This window comes from Sus scrofa, chromosome 13 (genome assembly GCF_000003025.6).
Source record: "Sus scrofa isolate TJ Tabasco breed Duroc chromosome 13, Sscrofa11.1, whole genome shotgun sequence".
Taxonomy (NCBI): Eukaryota; Metazoa; Chordata; class Mammalia; order Artiodactyla; family Suidae; genus Sus; species Sus scrofa.
The window spans coordinates 37,151,642-37,179,339 of NC_010455.5; the positions used below are offsets into that span (position 1 = coordinate 37,151,642).

The following is a 27,698-nucleotide window of genomic DNA, read 5'->3' on the forward strand; positions in this document are numbered from 1 at the left end:
TAAACAAGGCTTTGCAGAACATCATCAGTTTTTGCATAATAGAGCCCCATCTCAAGTTAGCACTTGTTGATGTCCAACAAAATAAAAAAATTTAAAAGTTATTAGATGGCCGCTACATTCAAAATATTGTCTGATGTACTCAAGAAACAGAAATTGGCAAAAGTGAAGGATATCAGTCGCTTGCTTTCTATGTGCCTTCAGTTGAAAATATGAATGTGGAGTTCACGTTGTGGTTCAGTGGATTAAGAACCTGATGTCTCTGTAGCAGTATGAGTTTTATCCCTGGCCTTGCTCAGTGTGCTAAGAATCTGGTGTTGCCGTGGCTGTGATGTAGGCTTCAGCTGCAGCTCTGATTCGACCCCTAGCCTGGAAACTTCCATATGCTGCAGGTGCTGCCATAAAAAGAAAAAAAAAAAAAAAAAAGAAAGGAAAAAAAAGAATGAATGCCATAAACATGGGCGAAAGCCCCTATCAAAATAAAATGTAATAGTTACACAATTCAAGAGAAATGCTTTAGAAAGATCCTAGCTACTAAACTGGTGCAATAAGACTATAATACACATTCCTCCAGCTCCTTTCTTCAAACAAGACACATTCATCTCTGATTGAAAGGGCAGCTGTGGCAGCAGGGTCTCCAGCTTCAAGTTTTTCAGTATAGTGTGGTCCAGAGAAGGTGGTCTCAAACTTTGAATTCTACAAGTGTGGTTTTGATATAGTTAATAGAGGTGCTGCAAAAGCCTAAAATGGAAGATGTGCCGCCTGTATCCTTTACTTTTTGAATATTGACTACGTGCCAGGTTCTGTGCCGTTCACTGGGGCTATCTTTGTGCACAGAGATAACTTGCTTTTCTGCAATTTCCAGAGGGTACATTTTGTGAACTGGCCTCCATTTTTGGCACTAGTTGACTTTGTTTTCCATTTTCCTGATCTTTCATGCTCGTGGATTCTTTTTTTTTTTTTCTCCCCAGTATTATATGTTTCTTTGTAAGATGCCATGGATTCCTAACACAAAGCTGGATATAAACAACAGAAGAATGTTTCTAGTTAGTCATGTGCCAGCATTTTTTGCCTTGTACTTGATTAGCTACTTGAGGACAGAGGTTCTGTCTCCCTAATTAGAACATGGTATTTGTTTTTGTATTTCTCAGCGCTGTATGCAATATACTTCTCAGCGTTGTATGCAATATACTTCTCAATAAATATTTGTAGATATAATTTAGCCCACTAAAATAGTTTCTATGAGTACTGCCTATGATTAAAACAACAGTTCTGCATCAATTCTGCAATCACTCAGGCAAGAGGCATTGAAATATCCAAAACAGAGTATTGGCACAGGAAATACTGAGTTTTTAAAAATCTGCTGGATTCTGAATAAATAAGAGTCACCCAAATCAGCTAGCCTGATTTTTTTTTTTTTTTTGGTCTCTTTTCCTTTTCTAGGACCACTCCTGTGGCATATGGAGGTTCCCAGGCTAGGGGTTGAATCGGAGGTGTAGCCGCCGGCCACGGCCATAGCCACAGAAATGCCAGATCCTAGCCACGTCTGCGACCTACACCACGGCTCATGGCAACGCCAGAGCCTTAACCCACTGAGCAAGGCCAGGGATCGAACCTGCAACCTCATGGTTCCTAGTCAGATTTGTTAACCACTGCGCAACAATAGGAACTTCTAGGCTGATTTTTGAGAAACAAACAGATAGTCAATATTTTATTGCGATCACTGAGATCCAAAATGAAAATGGTCTCAGTCAAAGAAGAAACTTTGCAGACTTCAGCTGAAGTTCAGGATCAAGAGGTAAAGTAAGGCAGTTGAAGGAGTAAACTGAATAATTATATCTTGCCCAGTTTTCATTTGATACCCAAAGGGAATGAAGTTAGAAACAAAAAGGTTTGGCTTTTCTTTGGAAGTGATCTTTCCCTGGTTGGACTGAAGGGAGCATTAATGAAGTGATTCCAAGTGGAAAACGCAGGCGGCTGACCCAAGACCTGATCAACACAGGATCCATTCAGTTTGAAGCCGTGAGCCTTTCCTCTGTCTGTTCTAAGACACTGCCCCAGGCAGGATGAGAAGGTAAGGGGGTAGAAGAATGTGAGGGAGGCAGAAATGAACAAATGCACAGGACAGATGAATTCTGGCCCCAGGAATTGGGGAGGAGCTCGCTGGAGAAGGCTTTGGAGGAGGGGTGAGTCAGAGAGCCAGGCAGAAATGGAAGGATGGAAGTTATTCCAGGAGGAGGAGACCTTGAGGACAAACGCGTGGTGATGGAAGATGTGCTCTGTGTTTGGTAACGCGGGTGGTATGGCACAACCGTTGGGGTGATGTCCAATGACCAAGGCGTCAAAATATTTGGAGACCTATGCATGACTGAATTACATGCTCTGGTTCCACATTGATGTTTGAGTCCTGTATCGCTTGATCCAGGCCAGGGAGTGTTATCTCATACATTACCTGTGGGTCCTGCGGGGACCACATGGAAGTTCATCCTTCTTCACATCCTCTCTCTATCCTCAGCTAAACCAGGACTGTTTCGACAAACCTCTTGGGAAGAGGAGAACTAATACTATGATGTAATCTCTATGGATGAGTGGTTCTTGAGATATAGTCAGTGAAACCCTAAGGTCCCTTTGGAAGAAGTTCAGGGTCTTCCCTGGAAGGCAGAGAGACAAATCGAAATGGAGGGAAAGCACTCCGCCCATTTCAAAGAAAGTAGATCTGTGCTAGTCTCCTTGATAGATCAGCTCCCTGCATGAGGCTTTATTTAAAAAAGAAACAAGAAAAAGAAATTCCACACCAACCAAACAAAACACTTTCATATCTGAATATGTGGACAATCACAGCAAACTTGTGGAAGTGGGAGGAGGCCTGTTCGGTGAGTGTGAGCAGGCAATGATATTAATTATCAGAATAATTGTTTTTGTGACATTAGGAATTGATTTGAATTTGCTTATAGAGGGGAAGTTTCAAATCTAGAGCTAAGTATAACTTAGAATTGTATAACATTTACCCTTCTGGAAAAAACAAATGAAAGAATCTATCACATAGAAAGAGAAGATATATTTCTCTTGGCTTCAGCAAGCCACTAATAGGCAAACTTCAGTAATAATATCTATATATATTGACAACGTGCTCTATACCAACCACTGTGCTGAGTATTTTTATGTCCATTCATGTCGGGTTCTTACAACAGGTCTATAGAGACATTATTGTTTTAATCTATATTTCTTCATAATAAGGAAACAAGGCTTAGAAAATTAAGTAACACCCCCAAATGGCACAGTTAGTGATAATTAATAATAAGGGTAATTAATAACATAGGAATAACTGATGGAGACTATGTAACAAGTTTCCAAGTCACCCAAATCCAATTTCAAGGGCAAATACTGTCTCTGGGACTCAAGCTCACTTGGTTATATTGGAAAATTCCACAGGAAGAAATCCATCTGTCTGCCACAGCTACTGTAATCTTTGGATCTTTTGTTTCATGACTCTTTCTTATCTCCTGTCTGCTTTCCCCTCATGGACTATAATATAGTTTTTTTAAGCAATGAGATGGATGAGATATACCAAGCTTTTACATGCAAAATATGTGATTTATGGGGCTGTAATTATATCTTAATTATTACCAAAATTTTCTCATTCTTTATGACAATCACCCTCAAAGCTTCAAATAAATATATTAAAATTTTTATCTTAATTCTATTGCCAGTCAAATATTCCATTCCAGATATTTCAGGGCTAAGTCTCTAGTTCTTTCTTGCACCTAATTTCTTAGCTTCAGTAACTCATTGTTAAATGAACATAATCAGGCTGGTCTTAAAGAGTGAGGGGTGACAATGAAACATAATGTCTGTAAGATATCCCCCTTCGGGCCTGGTCCATGATAGGCACTTTGTGTGACAGTGGGGATAATAATATTAGTGCACATGTCTTTCCTCTTTATTATAAAGTCCCCAAAGGAGAAGCTCTCCTGATTAGTTGATTGTACTGTTTAGTCCAGTACAATCACTGGATTGTATCTATTATTTTGCAGGTACTGTAAATCTGACCATCTCGGATTTAAGTCCACAGCACTTTCATCACCAAGAATTAGGAGGAAGCCTGAGGCTTGCTGGGCCAGACATCTCATAATTCCAAGCAGTGGAAGCCCACCAGAAGAAAGGAGATGAGAAGGTAAGGCAAAAATGAGAAAGGAAGGGAAGAGGAAAGGTGCAAATATACAAGAAGGTAAAGGGAAGAACAGAGCCAGTGAGGGCTTTCTACTCTTCACTGTCAATGGCAAAATGCCTTCTCATCTGAATGGCTCCATTGGAGACCTTCCCTCCTCTCACCCCTTCAGTCTCCACTCAGGCTCTTTGCAGACATCTCCTCTCCCACCTCCTCCATCTGCCTCTGGCGAGGCCAGCCAAATACCCCTCCTGAACATTGTGCACTCTGCAAGGCTTTTTCTGCCTGCTAGGCTGCATCTGTGAATTCCTGCCATGGTGGGGAGGCCCCATCACTGTCTGCTGTACTGGACTGCTGAAAAGTTCTGACCTCTCACAGAGCCGGGGTGTAACCTGAAGTCATATACTTCCCAGGGGTGACCTCACATCATCCAAGCTCTACGCAACCGACACACAAGAACACTGGTTGAAATATGTCTAGGTGACACCTTTGTCGTTGCTCAGAACAGCTACAGCGATTGTTAAAAGCCATCTTTTGCTTGCTGTGCTGTGGATCGGTTTGGTTAGAGCAGAACTGAAGTACAAACCCCAGAGATGTTTGCGGAAAGCACCAAATCTCCTTATGAAGGACACCTTCTAGCTCCCAGGGCCCTTCTCCATTTGGTCTGCCAGGCCAGGAATGCTGCAAGTTGGCAAGAATGAAATCTCAGTGGCCTGGAGCTATAGTGCAATAGAATCCTTGGGTGGCAATTGCTTGTCAAAAGGCAGCAGGGTGGGCAGGGAAGTGAGCTAAACACTACGGTTGGAGTGGACAGTACCTGCTGCCCTCTCACCATCTGCCTCACCTCCACATCTTTCAGAGTAGGAACCAGTCAGGATCTCGTTAAAATGCCCCCATCTCAAGTGCCTAACACTGTGACAGTGTCCCAGGCTCTGCAACATCTACACAGTTAGCAGCAGCATTAGGGAAGGGGACATAAAGAACTTGGCCTGAGCCGACTTGTTTATGGAGAAGGGGCTTGTGATCTGGGTCCTGCACATCTGCAAATACAGCAAAAAAGATGTACTTCAAAGGTCAAAGAGTCATCTGACCACATAGGAAATTGAGTCCAAAGGGTCCTTATGCTGATAACTATTAAAGGAAAGCCATTAGGAATAACTTCCCTAGAGTTGCCCTTTAAATTAGGAAATCTGTTTATATCAGGTTTTTAACCTCATCCAAGAAGTAGCCCGAGTTCCCCTGAAGAGCCCCAGTCTCATTGTGCTTTCAAGAGACTTCAAATTGGTAACAGTTTTCCCCAAGCCTGGTGACAGCTCACTAAATCCTTCTCAACTATCCAAGCTCATTGAATGCAACCAACCCAAGGCTTTCCTGGGGGCAATGTTGACATACTTGAGAACAGCCTCTTCGGGTTCATTCATGAAATCAACAAATATTTATCAAACAATATGCCATGTTATAGAGTTTTGGGAAGACCCACCTGAAGCTCCTCACGAGGTAAAATCCCCTTTCTATCTCAAAGGAAAGAAAAACCATAACAGTATTTTAAAACTGCCACCTTCTGTGCTTCTGAACTATTTCTGGACAATGTGATCACTTTTTTTTTTTTTTTCTTTAGAGGGCCACACCCACAGCATATGGAAGTTCCCTGGCAAGGGGTCAAATCAGAGCTGCAACTGCCAGCCTATACCACAGCCACAGCAAGTTGGGATCTGAGCTGCATCTTCAACCTACCCCACAGCTCACGGTGACAGATCCTTAACCCACTGAGGGAGGCCAGGGGTCAAACCCACGTCCTCATGGATAATAGGTTTCTTCCCATTGAGCCACAGTGGGAACTCCATGATCACTTTTTAATCCTTGGGACCAATTATCCCCTGTCTGTTTAGGGCTTTGCTTACTCATCTGGGTATAACAGGAGCTCACTCTTATGCTTTGCAGTTATTATCACTGACACCCTGTTTCCAGATAGCAGCACTCAGAAAGCCAGAAATAAGGGCAAACCATTGACAGAAGACCTGTTTGCCAGACATTCTTCCACTAGAGCAACACACCAGCAACAACTCTGACCCAAAGGTAGTGTTAGACATAGACAAGGAAACCATAAATATAATTATGAGAAATATGAAAAAAAAATTGATGTGAAATGAGAATGGCCACCTGGGAAGGCAAAGGACAAATGTTAAGTAGTCAAGGGAAGTCAACAGATAAAATATTTAGAGGACACACCTACAATTCAGGGTGACAGTGTATTTCAATAATCTGTGAAGTGATCCTTTGCCCTTCAAAATTGCTCTTTCTGTCTTCTGCATCCTCTTAGCACTTGAAGCACAAGTCTGCTCTAGCCTTTACCTTGTTAAGAACCTTCTTTGTGTTTTCCTTCCCCACCAGGCAAGAGCGGCCCTCGCTTTTCCATCTCTTCCAACATCCCCCGGGGCAGTTCTGCTCTCAGCACTCTGCCGACACTTGGGACTAGAGCTGGGCTCCATTGGACCAGTAGGTAAGACACCTTTTCTTCCTCCTATTCATGGTGATTTCCTCACTGTTGGTGGTTGACGCTCAGCTCGCACCCTAACTAGGGCCAGTTTCTCAGGCACTCTCTCCAAATTGGTAAACCAGTGCCCTGGAGAGGAATACATTAGCGTACATAAGCCCGACCATTATTTCTTAGCTCAGGGCCCGTAGTAATCCTAATAAGCATTTCATCATTACACGCTCCTCAAGCAGAGAGTCTGTCGGTGTGACTGAGAATCAGAGGGTCCTCACAGAGTCCTCAGGAGAAGGATGATAAATAAAGTGACAGACAGAAGACAGAATGCTCACACCTGGTCCAGGCCCTGGTCCGGTTAATATCCTGCCTCGTCTTTCACACTGTGCTTTGTACTCCCTATAGAGATATGAAATAGCATATGAGGGAAACTACCTTGGGTCAAATAAAACAGCATGGATAAAAAGTCCTCCTGTGTGTAGACCCATTCTTCTCTGAACCTTGGCTATAAATCCAAATAATAGCACCTGCATCTTTCCAATGCAAAAAGGAAGTTGTGAAGGTCAGGAATAAACTTAAGAGTTTTGACCTCAAGAGGCGCTTGCTACTTGGAGTATTATTGTCTTCCTCATATAGTTAACAGTTATCTCTCAGTAGATGCTGTTTTGGGGGCATAGTGCTAGGTGGGCATTAAGGAAGGCACACAGGTTACCAAGCCCCAGCCCCTGCCTCCGAGGGGCTCATCATGAAGCTACTCAGAATGGTCTGCATGGATTGTGCCTGATCCCAGGGGGTTGTTTGTGACCCTCCACAATGAATAAGAAGAGGAACTGAGAGTAAGCATTTAGAAACTTGCACAACAAATACTATCCTGTCTGTTGAATGTAGTAACAAAAATTCAAATTTGCCTTTTATGTCTTCTTTTTAATTCATTTTCTGACAAATTCAGTACTGATTACATTTTATAAAAGTAAGGATCTATGACAAATTGAAAATTAAAAAACAACTCACCTTTAACTATTTACAGTTTGAGCAGTGCTGCTCAAATACACACATGACTGAACTATAAAGCAGGCAAGGATGAATACATTAAAAAACTGAAATAGTTTAATGGAGGAAGATTCTGAAAGAGATGAATGCAAAGGTACAGGAAGCCTAGGAAGTCACAAACTTCCCCTTTCCAAACTTCTTCCCCTTTCCAAGAACAAAAATTAATCAGGATAGAAAAAAATAACTTTTTTTTTTTTTTTTTTTGTCTGTTTAGGGCTGCACCCATGGTGTATGGAAGTTCCCAGGCCACGGGTTGAATCAGAGCTGTAGCCGCCAGCCTACACCACAGCCACAGCAACACAGGATCTGAGCTGTGTCTGCAACTTACACCACACCTCACAGCAACGCCAGATCTTTAACCCACTGAGCAGAGCCAGGGATCGAAGCTGCATCCTCATGGATACTAGTCAGGTTCGTTACCACTGAGCCACAATGGGAACTCCAAGAATGTAATTTTATTATTGACACAATAGGAAAAATAATCTCTTTATGACAAATGATACAATCCAGTAAACTTCATGACTCTTTAAATATTCAGAAATGTCATTTAGGGATGAAATTATTAGGACCAAACGTAAAGAAGACCCTGGAAATCTAAACAGACTTTCTTTCTGGAGAAAGTGAACAGAATGAAAACAAGCCAGAGAATCCTCAAACTATCAATGTCTTATATTAGAGAAGGGTTGGGACTGGGGACACGGCAAGACCCCAGAGTTCCTCAGTGTGCCTTCTAGAGCCACCTTTCTTCATCCCATAAATAGCATTCTGAGACCATGGGGCTGGAGTTGGAGAAGATAAACTTCGTAGTAGTTTTCTCTAGTCTAGTGGATGGCAGAAGGCAAGTAAGTAATAATATCTTAGGAGCAAGTGTTTCAACCAAGGCCTGGCAGCAAAAGAGGTGGATTAAAAGGAGAAACATGCCTGAGACCACACCACATCAAATGCCTGCTGGCCACGGGGTTTCTCTGAAACTCGAACTCTGCTCACACCACAGATGGGAAAAAATGAAATCTGAAGGATACCCACCCTTTGGGATAGAATCCACTCCCTCCACTAAGGCGGTTTCTGGGGTACAAGTTCCAACAAAACTGGAGATGAATCAAACAGACAAACTGACCAACTGCTTTGGCTGCCTTTCCTGGGAAGCTGAGAGATCATCAACCTCTAACGCCAGATCTCATGTTAGATGAGTTCACACATTTAAGGTAGACATTATTATTCTGGCAAACAAGAAGGCAGAGAACCCACTTTTTAAAAAATGAACAAGAAAAAAGAGAAAGAAAAAATGGCATGTTTCCTACATGAAAATTCTGTCCCCGGTCATCCCTTCCCCCACCACCAGACGGAAAGGTGAGAGAGAGGGTGGACAGTAGAGGAAAGAAGAAAAGGGGAGGATTTCATTTTAGAAGAATTTCTGTTTTTTTCTGTTTTTTGGTGTTTTTTTTCTTTTTATGGCCACTCATGCGGCAAATGGAGGTTCCCAGGCAAGGGTTCAAATCAGAGCTGCAGCTGCCAGCCTACACTACAACCACAGCTACACTGGATCCCAACGACCTCTATCTATGTCACAGCCTGTGGCAACACCAGATCCTTAACCCACTGAGCAAGGCCAGGGATCGAACCCACAACCTCATAGAGATAACGTCAGTTTCCTACCCTGCTAAGCCACAGTAGGAATACCCATTCTAGAAGAATTTCAATTGAAAACAAACAAACATGACCACTCTACTGAATTCTCAAATCAATTTTAAAGTACATGGATGAATGAAAGTGCCCAAAATATGGTAAGAAAATATAATCCAAGGAATAGATTTAGCAGAGTTTAGGAAAGAAACTGAGGAGAAAAAAATAGGACATAAAACTCCTTCCATCAAAGCAAGGTAAACAGGGTTTGCAAAATACATGCAATGAAACATATCATCACAAATCAATTAAAAATGTTAGGAGTTCCCATTGTGACTCAGTGGAAATGAACCCAACTAGTGTCCATGAGAATGTGGGTTCAATCCCTGGCTTCACTCAGTGGGTTAAGGATCCGGCATTGCCATGAGCTGTGGTGTAGGTTGCAGTCATGGGTCAGATCCCATGTTGCTGTGGCTGTGGCATAGGCCAGAAGCTGCAGCTCCAACTTGACCCCTTGCCAGGGAACTTCCATATGTTGTGGGTACAGCCCTGAAAAGACAAAAAAAATTTTTTTTAATAAAAAAATAAAAATGTTAAAAGCAAGAATGGTAGCTATGGAGGAAAAGACCATATATATATATGGTTATTCTGTATATTAAGTAAGTATATGTTATAATAATTAAATATGTTATATATACTTCTATACCTGACAAATAGATTATTGGTGACCATAAAGTAAAGTATGATTTTTACTATAATAACACAAATATTTAGATGAAGACCTGGGTCTACACACTGAAAGAGCTCACAGAGCCTGGAAAAATCAGTAAACATCAATAAATGCTGAGAAAAAAATTCAGTAAAATTGTATTTCAATGATCAAGAGTCCATTCTGCAAGCCTATATAGAATAGGCAAGTTACTTAAAAAATAAAAGAGACCAGGTAGATTTCTTATAGATGTAGATGCCAGAAAATAATGACAGCAGCAGGTTAAGGCCATGAGCTTTGGAGACAGACACACCTGGCTTGTCCACTCAACTGCTGTGTGGCGTAGCACTGGTACTAGTTACCTGAACCTTCTCATTCTCAGTTTCCTTATTGGTATGGAAATAGGATTCTATCATAAAATTAGCCACTGAATACTTTTATAACTCCAGAGAGGTCATGAAGAGGAACAAGACAACCATCTGTCAAACTATAAAAGCCAAAAAAAATCACCTTCAAGGCATCAAAATATACAAACTAGTGGAGCTGCAAGAAGAAACTCCAAAAAACGTAATAAGGAGAAGGACCTTATATACCGCTCTAGTCCTCATTAGGTCAAGCAGAAAATAAGTGAATAAGGCAGAAGTGGCTTAAATTGATAATCAGTTAAATAAATATCTGTTTTATGTCTCACAACCAAGAATATATATTAGGGAATTCAAAAAGCATTTACAAAAATGTTCCAAAATACTTCAAAAATGATTCCACAAAGTAAAAATAGTATGGGCTGCACTCTTTAATCACATGCAACAAAATATAAAATACGTAAAAGAACAAACAACACCAACAACTCCCTGCCCAGCAAATGAAAATTAAAAAAAAAACAACAACTCCTCAACACCTCTAATGTTAAAAAAAAAAGATCAAAACCACAAATTCCCAACATATGGAAAAATAAATGAGAATATTTCACCCCAAAATCTCTAATATAGAGCAAAAACTAAGGTAAAGAATCACCCTTACACACATTTGTTATTAAAATGAAAGCATAGAGGTAGTAAGATGAGCATTTCCTCAGAAAATACAGTGAAAACACAAAAAATAAATAAGGAAGCTGAAGGGAGTAAGTCATAAAAGTAAACTAGAGATTGATATAGTAGCAAACAGAAAAAAAAATGAGGATTGTACTAAATCTGAGAACTGATTCTTTGAAAACCCAGTAAAACAGATAAACCAATAGTTGATCAATGACTGAAAGAGAGACTACTCAGTACTCAAAATGAGGAGAATTAGAAACCGAACACAAATTGACTATTAAGAACCAGTAAGTATATGAAAAGATGTTCCTGTTCACAAATAATTACATTAATACAAACAAAACAATACTTAGATAACATTTTTAGCCATGAAATTGATAAAGATAGATTAAGGGGGAATGGGATTAACGAGCCTTTTTTTTTTTTGGACATGGTGAATGTGAAAATTCATGCATACTTCCTGGAAGGCATTTTGGTAATATTCGTCAGACTTTTGAATGTGTGTAGTCTTTGACCAAATAACTTCATTCATGGAGAAATGTTCTGAGAAGATAATTGGGCAAACACATACATATGTGTGGCACAAACAGCAAACCTAAATATTTTATATCCAATAAATGCGTGTCTTTTAAAAATTATGTTGTAGATTTACACCGGTTGACTTGAAAAGGTGTCTACAATATGTTAAGCAAAAAGAAGAAGCATGTAAATGTGAAATTATAAATTCTAATTTATTTTATTTTTTTAAATTATTTCCCTGATACAATTTTTTTTCTACTGTACAGCATGGTGACCCAGTTACACATACACATTTTATTTTCTCACATTATCATGCTCCATCATAAGTGATTAGACATAGTTCCCAGGGCCACACAGCAGGATCTCATTGTTAATACATTCCAAAGGCAATACTTTGCATCCATTAACCCCAAGCTCCCAATCCACCCCACTCCCTCCGCCCCCCCCTTGGCAACCACAAGTCTATTCTCCACGTCCATGATTTTCTTTTCTGTAGAAAGGTTCATTTGTGCCGTATATTAGATTCCAGATATGTGATATCATATGGTATTTGTCTTTCTCTTTCTGACTTACTTCACTCAGTATGAGAGTTTCTACTTCCATCCACGTTGCTGCAAATGGCATTATGTCATTCTTTTTGATGGCTGAGTAGTATTCCGTTGTGTATATATACCACATCTTCCTAATCCAATCATCTGTTGATGGACATTTGGGTTGTTTCCATGTCTTGACTATTGTGAATAGAGCTGCAGTGAACATGCGGGTGCATGTGTCTTTTTCAAGGAAAGTTTGTCCGGATATATGCCCAAGAGTGGTATCGCTGGATCATATGGTGGTTCTATGTATAGATTTCTACAGTACCTCCATATTGTTCTCCAAAGTAGTTGTACCAGCTTACATTCCCACCAACAGTGCTGGAGGGTTCCCTTTTCTCCACACCCCCTCCAGCATTTGTTATTTGTGCACTTATTAATGATGGCCATTATGACTGGTGTGAAGTGATATCTTGTGGTAGTTTTTATTTGCATTTCTCTAATAATCAGTGATGTTGAGCATTTTTTTCATGTGCTTATTGGCCATCTGTACATCTTCCTTGGAAAAATGTCTATTCACGTCTTTTGCCCATTTTTCAATTGGATTGTTAGCTTTTTTGCGGCTGAGTTGTATAAGTTGCTTGTATATTCTGGAGATTAAGCCCTTGTCCGTTGCATCATTTGAAACTATTTTCTCCCATTCTGTAAGTTGTCTTTTTGTTTTCTTTTTGGTTTTCTTTGTCACTAAGACAGTGTGATACTGGTACCAAAACAGACAGACAGACCAATGGAACAGAATAGAGAACCCAGAAATAAACCCAGACACTTATGGTCAATTAATCTTTGACAAAGGAGGCAAGAACATAAAATGGGAAAAAAACAGTCTTTTCAGCAAGTATTGCTGGGAAACCTGGACAGCTCCATGCAAATCAATGAAACTAGAACACACCTTCACACCATGTATGCAAATAAACTCAAAATGGCTTAAAGACTTAAATATAAGACAAGACACCATCAAACTCCTGGAAGAGAACATAGGCAAAACATTCTCTGACATCAACCTTATGAATATTTTCTCAGGTCAGTCTCCCAAAGCAACAGAAATAAAAGCAAAAATAAACCAATGGGACCTAATCAAACTGACAAGCTTTTGCACAGCAAAGGAAATTATAAATTCTAAAACAAATATTTTGAATACCTACCTACTCTATGCCAGACACCCATCTAGGCAACATGGTAAGCAATAGTAAATAAGAAAGGAAAAGTTCTTGTTGTCATAGAGATTAGGACAAAAGCACAAACCAGCTATCAGGTAACACATGTCTCAGGAAAATGGTTGCCATGTATGAACAGTAGTTAATCTGTATTTAATGGGATTTAGGGTAATTTCTACTTTCTTCTGCATTTCTCTGTACTGTTTGAATGTTTTTAAATGAAAATGTCTGATTATTTTAATCAGGAAAGATTTCTTTCTGAGAGGTATAGAAATTATTGATGATTGAGGGCATGGTAGACTTGGCATTGGGGGGGTGCTAGAAAATTAGAGTAGAATTTGAATTATTTAGATTGAGATGGCATTTCCCAATAGGATCAATATATTACCATTGTTCATCAAATTTAAAATAAGAACAATATGCCTATCCATATAAATGCACAGAAGCTCTCACACAAAATGACATTTCTAGATTTAACAAATCCAGAAGTCTTCTGAGTCCTTGTCATCCAAAGATAAACACAGAAGTCAATTAACTACAACTCTTGGGAAGCATTAAACGGTCACAACTTCTCTTACTGAAATGAAAAAGCAACAGCAAACTCCTGCATGGCTCCAGGTGGTGGTAACTCTACCACAATACTGGCAATTTCTTAGATTTTCTAACCTTTTCCCATTTGAAAAAGCAGTTAAATATTTGAACAAGAAAAGAATGCATGCCTTAGTTGAACTAATTTTTCATGTTTGACTTTAATTTGGGGACTATACAGTCAGTATTTTGATATTGACATCTGTTTTATGTTTTGATTATTCCTAAATGTGCACTTCAGTTGATGTGAACTCCTCAACTGTTGGGTGACGTCTGTCATTTTAACCGCAAAACTGTCTGCGGCTTCCCCAAGAGCCCATCACGGGAATAACGGGGTTCATTGCCTTCCTCAGTACCACATTCATTTGTCTTCTTTATAAAGTTGACATTAGTTTCAGAATGCCCTGTCTGCTACTGTCTTCTGGAAACCATCTGAGTCTATTTGGCCTCGGTCAGAGGTTTCACTCAGGGCAGAGGAGTCTCAATGGCATCCATGTTCCTGTGCCCCATCAGAGCACCTCTGTTCTACCATTTGAAAGCAAAGGGCTCACACTCAACCCATCTGTTTATTATGATAGAGCTTCCCCCATTCAGTCTTAGAAGTAAAATAGTGTGTGTAGGATGGATGCATCTCAGCTGCTTTGCAGTAAAATTTGAGAGAGGCATGAGGACATGTGCTTTAAAACAATGAATTGCATTCTAATGTAACAGTTAAGCCTGAATAAAAGGAGCTTAAATAAGAAGGAAGTTTTATTTTCAAATAGATAAGAAATTGGAAGCTGGAGAGTCTAGGCAGCTTAACAGAGTCATAAGACCATTCCATCATCCATAGGAATGTCCTTTGTCCTCATGGTATAAAAGGGCTGCTCAGGTTCTAGCCACCTCACTAGCAGTCCAAATAGCATTAAAAGAAAGAATAGAAACCTTTTCTCCCTTTTTTGAGAGATTTCCCACAAATCCCAAATAAAACTGCTGTCTAAATCCCATTTTAGTTACTTGGCTGCCTAGGCTACAAAGTAAGCTAGAGAAACAGCTTTCTTTTTCTTTTCTTTTCTTTCTTTCTTTCTTTTTTTTTTTTTTTGTCTTTTTGCCTTTTCTAGGGCCACTCCCGCGGCATATGGAGGTTCCCAGGCTAGGGGTCTAATCAGAGCTGTAGCCACCGGCCTACGCCAGAGCCACAGCAATGTGGGATCCGAGCCGAGTCTGCAACCTACACCACAGCTCATGGCAACGCCGGGTCCCCAACCCACTGAGCAAGGCCAGGGATCGAACCTGCAACCTCATGGTTCATAGTCGGATTTGTTAACCACTGTGCCACAATGAAAACTCCAGAAATAGCTTTCTTTTTAAACCATGTGGTAATGAGCCAGCTAAAAATCAAGGTCCTTATTAATAGGAAGAATGGGAGAATGGATAGGCTATTAGGAGGCAACATGTGAGCACACACCAGCACATGTATACATAATTTTAATAACTATTATCCAAAACTCTTCTTAGAGAAGGGGCTGTTATTACTGAGGTACCATGAGGTATTACTTGAGTATGAGAAGATATGGCTTAAGTTAGTTTCCGGAGAAAGAGGGCAGGTCGGAAGTAGGGCTGAATTTCAAATGGGAAGATTCTGACTTTGGTTGTTGTGTCCAAGAAAGAGGCCATTAAGGGGAGAAGATAAGACACAGAGAATGCGTGAAGGGGCCAGAGGACTCTGAGGGGGTATTGCAGTGAGTTTTAAAAAAGGAAAAGAAAGAGCAAACAGAAGGGAGGAGATGGAAGGATAGAAAAAATACCTAGGTGGTAAAGTAGCCACATGGATTTGTAGAACAGGAATAGCCAATATGCAAACCCACCTCCAACAGCCCAAACTTAGTACATTCAAAAAAGGCCATTACAGGGAGTGTGCTGTGGGAGAGGGTGTTAATCTAGAAAAAAAGCTAGGAAGGGTCCTTAGCCAGGTCCATGTAGCCCACAGGGGCAGTGGACATGAGATAACATTAAGCAGAAGCAGCAGTTTTGAGACAGGTGTGACAAAGAACCAGAGAGCCACCCTGGAAGTCACTGTCATCTTGGGGCGTCTGAGGAACAGATGTACCATAAGTCACACAAGATGGGATTTTGAACCAATTCTCTTTAGAGCTTGAAGGACATTTCCAATGAGTTAAATTGCTATAAAACTGTGTTCCTTTGTGTCAATCTCCCAGTGTACATATGAGGAAGACAGAGAAATATTTATTTGTGCTTTAATAGAATGCAAGCTTTATAATATAGAAAAACAAAGTTAAATGCCATATAGCTTGTGAGTGGTTCAACCAGAAACCAGACCCTGTGCTGCTCATGCCCTCCTTCCTTAGGAAGGAAACAGTATCATTATCTCATCAGCCGATAGAGAATCTGAAGTGATGTGCTCAAAGGCTTGACTCAGTCCAGGCTTGGTGGAATGAGTGCCGTGATTGACTCATAATGTCTGCTCTATGCTTTGGCTGTGAGGCATCACTTGCCAGGCACTAGATCTCTTGTCCTCCATGGACCATGGTGATGCTCTAAATTGCTGAGATTTACAGTATTGCCTTTTAGGTGTAATAGATGTAATAAGTCATGACAGTTCAGACTTTCCAGGAAAAGGAATTTTAAAATTTCAAATTTTTAATAGAATCTTATCTACAGTGGAGCATAAAATCAGAGAAACAGAGACTCTAGGAATTGAAGGTACCCTAGTTTGTCTTGTTCAACCTACAATGTGGTACTGTAACTTCTTCTAAAACAGTCTATGAAAAATCCACCCATCCTTAGGATTTGTCATGGAGCTGGGATAATAATTACACCAACAGTAAATAACATGGGCACATCTCCTGTGTACTGCATGTTAGTTAAGGTAAGCCCTTCACAGAATGCTATCTTATTCAGCAACTTGTGAGGTGCAGTGCTCCCATTATCCTCATTTTCTAAATGAGAAAACCAACGCTGTAGGTTAAGAATTCTGCCTGAGGTCCTACTGCTGGTATGTGCTGAGATTCCTCCAACCAGGAGGCCTCCCGCCATAGACTGAGCTGATCATCCACATCTAGCAATGAGCACAGGGAGCCGAGCAGAGGCTCACCAACCCACAAGAACAAGAAAAGGTTTTCATTCCTTGTCCGAATCCTTTCCAGGGACCCATTCAGTGCCAGGATGAATTAATATTCTTAGAAGCAGCTGGGAGGGTAGTGAAATGTTTGTTCTCAGACATCTTATTGATTTGGTTCCTATTAAGAAGGAAATCTCATAAGTGAAATCTGGAAAAACAAATATTTTCTGAAAATATTTTCTCCCTCACAGCCCTCCAAGAAAGAGACCCAATGTCCTTAGACTAGAAGTGGATTAATATAGTAACTAAGGCCTCTAAACAAACAACCAATGGACTTTCTTTCCAAGAGACAAATTAAGAATTTATTGCTGCTTCCCCTCACCAGTATTTCAGTCAGTGGAACACTATTTTGTCACTGGTGGGAATTTTCCAGAGTGATTAGTGAAGACAAATCCATGGACCCCAATCAATGGGAAGTGAGTGTTCTCAGTCAAGAGGTCGGGGGGGGGGCACAAAGTCTTAGGGTGCATGCATCCCTCTTGGACTCTAGACACAGTGGTACAGGTAGACCAGAAGTGCCTGTCACCTGTTCCCTGCCAGTAGGCACTTGTTTGCTCATTTGTTCCTTCTCCCTCTCCCCTAATATGACAGAGTGCATAGGATGTGCCAAGCTCTGTTTTAGGCACTAGGGAGAAATCAGTGGTTAAGCCAAGCCATGAAAGGCTCCTGCCCTCTCAGAGTTTGCAAGTTCATTGGAGGAGATGCAGCAATACACACTGACCAATGTCACTAAAAATTTCAGATGGTAAAATGTCCATGAAGCGGTCAAGTGACTCTCAGAGAAGATCAAAGGACCTCTTACCTCAGTCTCTCAAAGGAAACATTCCTCAGAATAAACTCCACCAAGGTCATACAAAGCCCATGAATTGGGACGGAACCCTCTTCCTCTTAAAATGGGGTGCATGCTGTAGGATTTATCATCCATGGTTTCACACAGCCTCTTTTCCACCCTGACCCATAAGGAAGAAAGTTTCCATCTGGCCTGGCATTTTTAAAAAATGATGCAGTCATGAAGAATGAGAAGACAAAAATAATAAACTCCAGAGCCTGCCTTGAGAATTATGTTTTACCAACAGGATGTGTCATAAATATGAAATGGCAAAGAAAGATGTTCCAGGATATGTCCTTTGTCCTTTGTTAGCCAGACAGATAATGAGTTACCGTCAGGGAATTTTTTTTTCTCATTTGAACATGAGCTACATATAACTTCCATACTTCTGTGAAAAGGGAACCCATAAATCACAAGTTATTGTTTCCTAGAAACTGGGATTATACAAGGGAGAACCAAACAAAACCCTTTGTTTCATGAGCTTGCAACTTTTTAATTAAATACCATTTTAAACTCACACATGCATAAGCCAAATGTTCCCAATCCAGTCTGCTTTGGAGTCGGGTGTCCAAGATCCCCCTTCTATCACTGTTGCTGTGGTTGGGGTAGGATTCGTGCATTTGCGTGTTTCAGATTGTTTTCTTTTATCAGTTTAGGTGGAATGAGAAACATGAACCTCAGGACAAGGACTAGTTCTTAACATTTCTTTTGTAATCATCATGACCAAGGATTGTGCTATATACGTGAGACTATAAAAGAATAGGTCAGGGAGGGGTGGAGGGAGGGAGGGAGGAGAGAAGGAAGAAGGAAAGGAGGTAGGGAGGAGATTCTATAACCAGGGAGTTGGACCTAAAATACTTTATCTGATCCCCATGCATCATTAGGCAGAATCTGGTTAGTTTCTAATTAACCGATATCCCCATTTCCTTCACCATTGGTGTGCATTTCCCAATTTCACATAAGGACATGAGACTAATTCCCCACAGAAGGTGGGCAGAAGGGATGTGTGTCACTTCCAAAAATGGTCCTTGCTCTGTATATCCTGCTCTGTTCCTCACGTTGTCTCCTCGCGTTCCTACTGGCTACAGCCATAGGATCTGGTGGAGGTCTCTGAGGCCCTGGAAGATGGTAGAGCCACATGATGAAGGCACCCAGGGCCCTGAATGACTCTCTGGATCATGGTGCTTTTCTCATATGGGCCTGTGACATGAGTAAGACAGGTAGGAAACAATACACATGGTTGTTTCTATACAGTTAACCAGCCCTGGACGACACACCCGTTCTTAGTCTCTTAGGCCTACTATGACAAAATACTGTACAATGCATGGACTAAACAACAACATTAGGAGTTCCCATTGTGGTGCAGTGGAAACAAATCCAATTAGGAACCATGAGATTGCAGGTTTGATCCCTGGCCTTGCTCAGTGGGTTAAGGATCCTGCGTTGCTGTGAGCTGTGGTGTAGGTCGCAGACGCAGCACGGATCCCGCCTTGGCATGGCTGTGGCATAGGCCGGCAGCTGTAACTCTGATTAGAGCCCCTAGCCTGGGAACCTCCATATGCTACGGGTTCGGCCCTAAAACAAAACAAAACAAAACAATAAAAATATTAATTTCTCGTAGTTCTGGAGGCTGGAACGTCCACCGTCAAGGTGTGGCCGATTTAGTGTCTGGTGAGAGCCCCCTTCCTGGTTCATCGGCAGCTGTTTTCTTACCATGTCCTCACTTGGCCAAGGGTATGAGGGAGCTCAATGGGGTCTCTTTAATAAGGGCCCTGATCCCCTTCCTGCAGGCTCTGCTCTTGTGACCTAGGCACCTCCCAAAGGCCCTGCCTCTGATCAACACCCACACTGGGGATTACAATTTCAACCTTTGAATTTTAGGAGGGACACAGTCTATAATAGCTTCTTTGCTCCATTGTTGCATCCATGGCAGATAACACTAGATGATACTTTGTGGATAAATTCTGATACTATCCTCAAACATGTAAGCCATGTCCCAGACGTCTTTCACTTCATGTTCAGAGGACATCCCAGAGGTCTTATCCAAGTACTTTTAATACTAAATTTATATTTTTAGCCAATTGGTAATCTACCCTTTACCATAATTCCTATTTTACAAGACCTTTAAAAAATGAGTCCATGATTCAGGTCAAGATGAGAAAAATTTTCTAAATCAAAGGTCAGCCATTTTTTTTTTCCTGCAAAGGGCCAGATAGTAAACATTTTAGGCTGCTTGGGTTTCCATTGCAACTACTCAGTCTTGATACTGAAGCACAAAAGCATCTGTAGACACTACAAAAGAATGGGCAAGGCTGTGCTCCAATAAACTGATTTATAAAAACAGGGAGCAGGCCAGATTTGGCCCGTGGGCTGTAGTTTGCTGGCCCCTGTTCTAAATCATTCTCCCATTCTCACTAAATATGAAAGAGGCCACATGTAAATTCCAGTATCCATTTCAATCTCTGTGACATTGGTTTATATTTATTTGTTTGTTGTAAACATCATGCCTTAAGTAGCCTTGGCTATGACAGATGAAGTCGTAAGCTGTATTTAATTCTTGTCTCTACCCCAGGACTGCACTGTGCCTGGCACAAGGTAAAATGCAATAAATTTTAGTTCCTTTCTACTTTCCTTAAAGCTTGCCCTTGAATGTTTGACATAAAGTCAGACCTGAATTTTAGTCCCATTTCTTAGTCTGTAGCTTCGAGCAAGTCACTTTCTCTTTGTGAGCTTAGGTCTCCAAATTTGTAAAATGAGGGTAAAAATATATAACTCACAGTGTTTCTTGGAGGGGGAACCAAATAGAATACTGTATATATTTTGTGAAATTGAGAGACCAGTACAGAGATAAGAGACTACTATTATAAGCTGCCTCTCCCTTCCTTGATTCTGGATTTATTCTTTCCTATTTGAAATGTGATTTTTTTCTCCCTGACAAATCCCAAGGAGGTCCACTAAATCCCTGTTTAGCCTAGGCCAGGAGGCTGTTGGGGTCCTCAGGCCAGCTCCACCTGTGTTCTGATTGCCTGCCAGAAACCTGAGCCTCCTTTATAGCCATTAACTGGTTCCAGAGAAGGCAGCTCCAGCTGCCAAAAAAGGTTGCTACTTTAAAGAGATAAAATGCAATAAAGATCTTTTTGTAATGGGCATTCTCAGTTTGGTTTGACCATCCAGTGACCCAAGGCACTTGGCCTTGGACCCAGTGTTATTTGAAATGAACTCTGGAATTGAGGACCTGTTTGCATCAGAAGGGTAGTACCCTTAGAATTCCACATCTAAGACCTTCAAAGTGTACAAATCAAGATCTTTTTTCAATCATGTATTAAAGTGGTGATAAAAACATTTCTGGATAGAACACTTATCTTGTTTTTGCAAGGTTTCATGGCTGTCCCATTTCAACTGGAAGTTGCCGTGTATGTAAACTTTAGATTCTAGAGTGAATCCTAGTCTTCCCACCTGAGGACATCTGTGTACCATCTAAGAATAATGCACAGTGACTACTCTAAAAGAAACAAAATGCTTTTTTTTTTTTTGCTCCATTGATGATGCTTGCATTAAAACTTGAAGGAAAACATTAGAACTGGTTCTCATAATCCATCTTCCAATATGACCTGATAGTACCTAGAACAGTGCCTAACAAGAGAAAGGTTTCAACATGGGTCTGCCAACAGGTCCAGCCCTGCAAGCTGGACATTGACCTGTATCTGCTGAGGTGGGAATGGTAAATATTCAACAAATGTGCCCTAACTTCTCCACCTGTCATCATGGCAGGCATCAATAATCACTCAGGGTGGAATTTTCCTGATAACTCAAAACAGAGCAACAGTAACATCTTGATGAGGGCAGATTTTTTGCATTTCTACATAGTCATGCCTCTGGAATAATGGTCCCTCTGTTGTTACTTTGCCTGTCCCTGGAAACCAGGTCTCCTGAAATCTTCGCTAACCTTAGTAAATTGATCCACGTATCCACTCAAGATCTCAAACTATAAAACCTGGTAACATCCTTGAAAAATCTAACCAATCAACAAACTTTATCAACTCTAGTGACCAGTATTGCTTCTCTTCAGGTCCATCCTCATGGACCTGAGCCATCTGTGGCCTCAACTATGTCAACAGCTTTTGAAGTGCTCCCTAAGTCCTCTTACCCACGCAGCTACCAGAGGGCCACTGTTTAAGCATGTCAATGGCTAATTGATGGGCCATGTGTAATCTAGCCCTTTCCTTCTTTTCCTTTCAGCTCATTCTCCTCTCCATCCCTGCAATGCAATGTAGCTTTCTTGACCATCTTTCAATTCTTGGAAAACATCCAGCTCTTGGCCCCACTTAAGGCCTTCATGCATGCTTTGTTATCTACCTGTAAGTCTATTGCCCATGGCCCCCATGATTAAGACCTGATTCTTTAGAACCAAATCACTACCTTCTCAGAAAGGTCTTCCGGGTTCACTCACTTTTCTTCTCTGTCAAACTAATGCCTGTTTCTCTGGGCTTTTTTTTTTTTTTTCTCTGAAGATCTGGATTTATTTGGAATTTTATAGGCATAGAAGTTGCAACTTTCGGCAAAAAGGGAGACATCCATGAAAACAGTACCATGGCAATTACCATGTTTCACAGTTATATTATTTTTTGTTATTACACCACTTCTCTTACCTAATGGAGTATAAGCTCTGTTGAAGTGGGGATAGTGTCTTGTCAGTGGTAGGAGAAAAAAAAAAAAAGACACACTAAACCCAAATATCCCTTCTTTCTTTGTGGTGAGAAATTCTAAGCCATATTCTTAGACACCTTTTGTGGCATCCACCTTATTCCAATAATTCCCTTCTCCAAAAAATCTGCATATATGCAGGATGAACCCCCATGCACAAGGTAGACCAGATATTCATGTGTGAACCATGGGGCACAGTCCATCTTCACTATCTGAGCTTGGTATTTCCCATCAGTTGTCTTATCCAAGTTACCTTGAGGGCAAGGATCCCTCTGGACTTGCGCATTATAAAATCCAGCAACTGAGACTCTGTGAAAGGACAGAGCCAGGAAGTGCCCCAGGCATCCACGTTTTGTTCTTTGGGTGGCCTGGGTTTGGTTTAGGCTCTAGGAATCTAGTAAGGGGACACCCAGAAAGATGAAACTATTTCCCTAAATGTCTATTCACTCAATAATCCTAAAATAATTTCTAATAAATTAGAAACAAAAGGCAATTGTGAAGGGTCTTTGTCTGTCTGTCCCCCACCCCAACCCCTCAGACAACCTCCAGGGGTAGTTTTCAGAGCTTTGGCCCATGTAAATTCCATTGTTTGTGGTTCCATTGGGAGAGTGAGTTCCTTCTCAGTTCCCGTGCAACTCTTTGAAAATGGTACTCAATGAAGGGCGTTCCTTACTGAGGAACTTTGCCCTTAGGGGAAAGTTCCAGATGACAGGTCATAAATTTAGAAGGCCCTGGTCTCAGAAAATATTCTGAACGATTTCAATAAAGTGCAGAGGGAGAAGCTTATTTTAAAAATATTCTGTCAGAAGTTTTAGAAAGGGGAGGTCTGTGCAGGAATAGAAAACAATTTACTTCCTAAAACACCCACATATTTTCTGGTCACCCACATTATACACCTTTTTGCATCAATAAAGAGGATATTTACCTCCCTACTTGACAGGTAGGCAAATTGAATCTGGGGATTGCTGAACACAGTGCTAGAAGAGTACCTTGTAGGAGTGACACCCAATAGGCCAGGCTCCACACTTCCCAGTATCTGTTCTTTCTCTTCATGCTCAGAATCTGAGCCTGACTGACATCCAAGGTGCTCAGCCCAAGAAATGGAGACCTGTTGTCTTGGATAAAGTAGATGCATTTAGGGTGACAGCAGACTAAGTTATGGCCACCATAATAGAGGGAAATAGTGAGACAGCTCAGGTACTTTGGGTAATTTGCATGAATTATGTTCCAGTTGACATTTGCAACCATTTGTTCAAAACTTAAGGCAGAGAAGTTACTTGACTTCCTTTTGGAGCCAGTGGAGAGACACGGCGATGGCTCAAATCATGTGCCTCATTAAATGTTTTCCTCTTTGTGCCTCCCTCCATTGGGAGCATTCAGAATAGTTTTTGACATATAGTAAACACTCATTAAATACAATCATCCATTGTATCCAAAGGACTGGTTCCAGGACCTGCCCTGGATACTGCAGTCCACAGATGCTGAAGTCCCATATGTATCTGTATCTGTGGGTCCTGCATCTGTGAATATGGAGAGCTATCTGTATTTGTTAAATTGCTATTAATCGATATCCCCCTAAACTTGGCCACAGACCTTCTCTGACTCTCTGGGATTCAAATCACTGTTCTAAGTGAGGGCATTTTTTCTTAAGCAGTAATTCCACCATCATTTCTACCACTGAAGGAAAATGTTATGTGAGACCACCCTTGGTCCTGACCTTGAGATGTCCTCTGGTCTCTCTGAGGTGCATCGTGCAGAGACTGGACATCACAGGCTTCCCCCACACCAGGTCTGAAGGATAAAGGTACAAACAGCTGAGAATACAAGCCATGGACCAGAGCCCAGTGAAGTCACTACTTTGGGGGCCCAGAACTGTCATCACTGTCTTTGCAAGTCCACATTTCTGGATGCTTGTGTGGACTCCGCACACCTGCAGCATCTGGCTCAGGGCTGAGCACTTTGACTAGAACAGACCAGTTCAAATCCAGCTTGACCTCGGCACTGTGCAGTGGGCCGAACTTCTCTGAAGCTCAGTTTCTTTGGCTGTGAAATGGGAGAGGCTATAACCACTTCTGGATGTAGCAGGCAGCAAACTTTGATGTGCACACAAACTGCCCAGGACCTTGTTACGACACGAATTCAAACCCGGTGAATCTGGGATTAAGCTTGAGATCCTGAATTTCTAAGAAGCTACCAGCTGAGCCACACTCAGAGTGGGGACCACCCTCAGAGTAGCAAGGTAATGGGGCATTATGTGAGATACGAGTAGAAATCAAAGATGATTATTAACATTCATAAGCATTATAAAGAAAATTATTAATAACTATTATCAGTAGGAACATTTCAATGAAAACTCATGAAATTACCACCAGCCAGGTTAGGTTAGATTGTTTCTGGCCTTTTTAGGCAAGTTTTGTGATTATATCTGAAACCTCCTTCAGACCCTCCTCATAAGCCGTAATGTAACTACAGAAGTCAAGGGCACAGTGAGAAGATATTTTATTACCGATGTATTTATGTATGGGTTTTTGGGGTTTTAAAACTGGCAATTAAAACCTTGTAAATTTGTATTATCAACAAAATAAATGTAGACGGGTTAGTTACTCATTGCTAATAAATTTGATCATTCATTTATAAAACGAATGTTCGCCCAAGAATCACAGAGCACTCTATAAATATCGCTTCACTAAGCCACAAACCACCTCGACAAGGAAGGCACACAGCACCCCTGAGGGGTTAAACAAACCCTCATGGGCCTGGGGGATGGGAGGACAGCCTGGATTCCAGCCCTCTCATCCCCTTCCCACACTCAGGTTCAGCTCCTGCCCTGCCGGGCTGACTCTTTGAAGCCTGATATCCGTTTGGAAGCATTTCAGATCAGCCTGCCTGGAGGCTCCATCCCCAGATAGCCCCAAGAACCTGTCTGTGTGAGTCAGGAGAAGCCATATTTCTCTCATTTGAGAGGCTGAGGAGGTCTTGCCGCCCCCTTCCTCTTTCCCGGTCATGTACTCTCATCAGTTCAGCTACTGTCAAAGAAGGAACTCTCGAACCCACTGGCCCGCTATGGAATTCAAATGTGGAATAAATAAAACTTTAGAACAGGTTTCCAAATCCAATATGCCCTCTTCAAGCCTTTCCCCACTGAGGGTCCCTTTCACTTCTCCCCTGTCAAAGATCTCAGTACACCCTTTTGTCACCATGTCCTGGTGCTCTGGATGGAGCCAGGCTTTGGTGTCTAGCATCACTGGGTGTGAATAACAGCCCCATGGCTGTGGGGGACCAGGGATCTCATGTTCCTTACCTGTGAATTGGGTTCATACAGCCAAGGTCACCTTATGGCTACGAGGATGTTCAGAGATGAAATATGGGAAGCACCAGGCTTGGATAGGCCCCACCAGTGGAATTCATCACTCTTCGTGGTGGTGGTGGTGGTTGGCAGGCGTGATATTGGTGACAGATTCACAGGTGCAGCACCAGCAGCAGAATCTCCAGCAACATCATGACTCTTAGAAACCCTAAGCAATAAAAATGGTGTTCTGTTGACCCCCTCCACCCACCCACACACACCCACACACACACTCATGTGCACACCTCCCACAATACACACACCTAGACACACATTCTCACATACACCTTCACACCTTCACTGACCCACCTACACATGTACACCACACGTACCCACACATCCCAGCCCCCATGCATAACTCACTACACTCCCCCACCTGCAACTCACAGTCACACCCCCCTGCATATCTACACACACACATGCAGCCTACAAAACAAACTCATTGTCCCCAAACCCAGAGGACACTAAAATTTAAATACCATTTTCTGCTGTCAAAATTCTGGCTGAGTGTATAAACACTGACCTCTCTGTCTGTGTTCGTTTCTTTCATGGAGGGAGGGGGATTGGAGGGGTGGTCCTTCCTTTGCTGGGGCCCTCAGTAGAGTAGAGGCTGCCTGGGGGCTGTCTAGCCCTACTAAATGTCACATCTCACTCCCTCCCAGATTCTCCAGCCCACCACTTTGCTGAAACACCTGCCTGCTGCCAGCCGCCAGCCCAGCTGCTGTCACTTTGCTCTGTGCCGTAAGAGGAACCCGAACCTCTGCTCCTTCAGAGCCTGTGAGCTGCCATGGTTTTATTCTCAGCCTCCATCTCTGTGTCCCACTGCTCTTGCCCCACCTTTGCGGGTGTCCCTGGAACATCCACACTCCTTTCTGCCTGGAACCCCCACAAGACTTCAAGGATTGCAGGTTGGAGGCTTATTGTCATTCATTATCTCTTCAGTTACCTCCTGGTTTCCTTTTAACTTGTGGCTGTAGCTGTATTCTTTCTGTGGATTCAGTCTCTGCAGGAGCAGGATGCATCCATACTTAATGAGCTTTATTCCTATCTTCTGTAGTGGTAAGAATTGAATGAGAATTTGAGATATTCTATTTGTCATCACTGCCTTTAGTGGATGAACAAAGAGAATCATACCATATTTGAGCAGAGAACCAAAAGCAGAGAACATGCAGGACATTAGGCTTGCAGATACTTGTCTATAGAAAGGAGGGGATCTGGAAAACTGTTTAATATCTCTCTCTACAAAAAGACGTCTGGTTTGCCCTGGGCTTGAAATGAGTCATGTCCACTGAAGGCTCTAAGACAGCCATCACTCCGGCTACCCGCTTTGTGGAGGTTCTCCTCTGAGAGGGCAAATGTCTGCTGTCAGAATCACTACATGCCGTTTTATCAACCTGAGCCTGGCTGGCCTGTGACTAGCACCAGCCATCCAACCAGAGAGAGAACAGTTGCTTACTGAAAGTGGGTGTGCTAGGATTACATTTTCAGGTAGTGTTTGAAAACGTGTTACTAGCAATTCCAGATCCATGTTTAATTTCTTTTTAATTGTTATTAAAATATAGTTGATTTACAACGTTTTGTCAAGTTCTGTTGTACAACAAAGTGACCGAATCACACACATTTCCCTGTGCTGTACAGTAGGATCCCATTGCCCATCCATTCCAAATATAACAGTTTGTATCCCCCAAACCCCCAAAATGCCCATCCATCCCACTCCCTCCTCTTCCCTACCCCATGGTAAACTCTAAGTCTGCTCGTCTTGGCCATGACGGGTT

At 41.8% G+C, this 27,698-nt stretch overlaps 1 long non-coding RNA gene across 2 annotated transcripts; it reads left to right on the forward strand.

The window, feature by feature from the left end:
- LOC106505618 lies at positions 1,593–27,488 on the forward strand. 2 transcript variants are annotated; one of them, XR_002337586.1, is made up of 4 exons: positions 1,593–4,171; positions 6,557–6,665; positions 24,322–24,816; positions 26,586–27,488. It is a non-coding gene; the product is annotated as an uncharacterized LOC106505618 (long non-coding RNA). The 2 variants fall into 2 exon arrangements; XR_002337585.1 differs by lacking the exon at positions 24,322–24,816.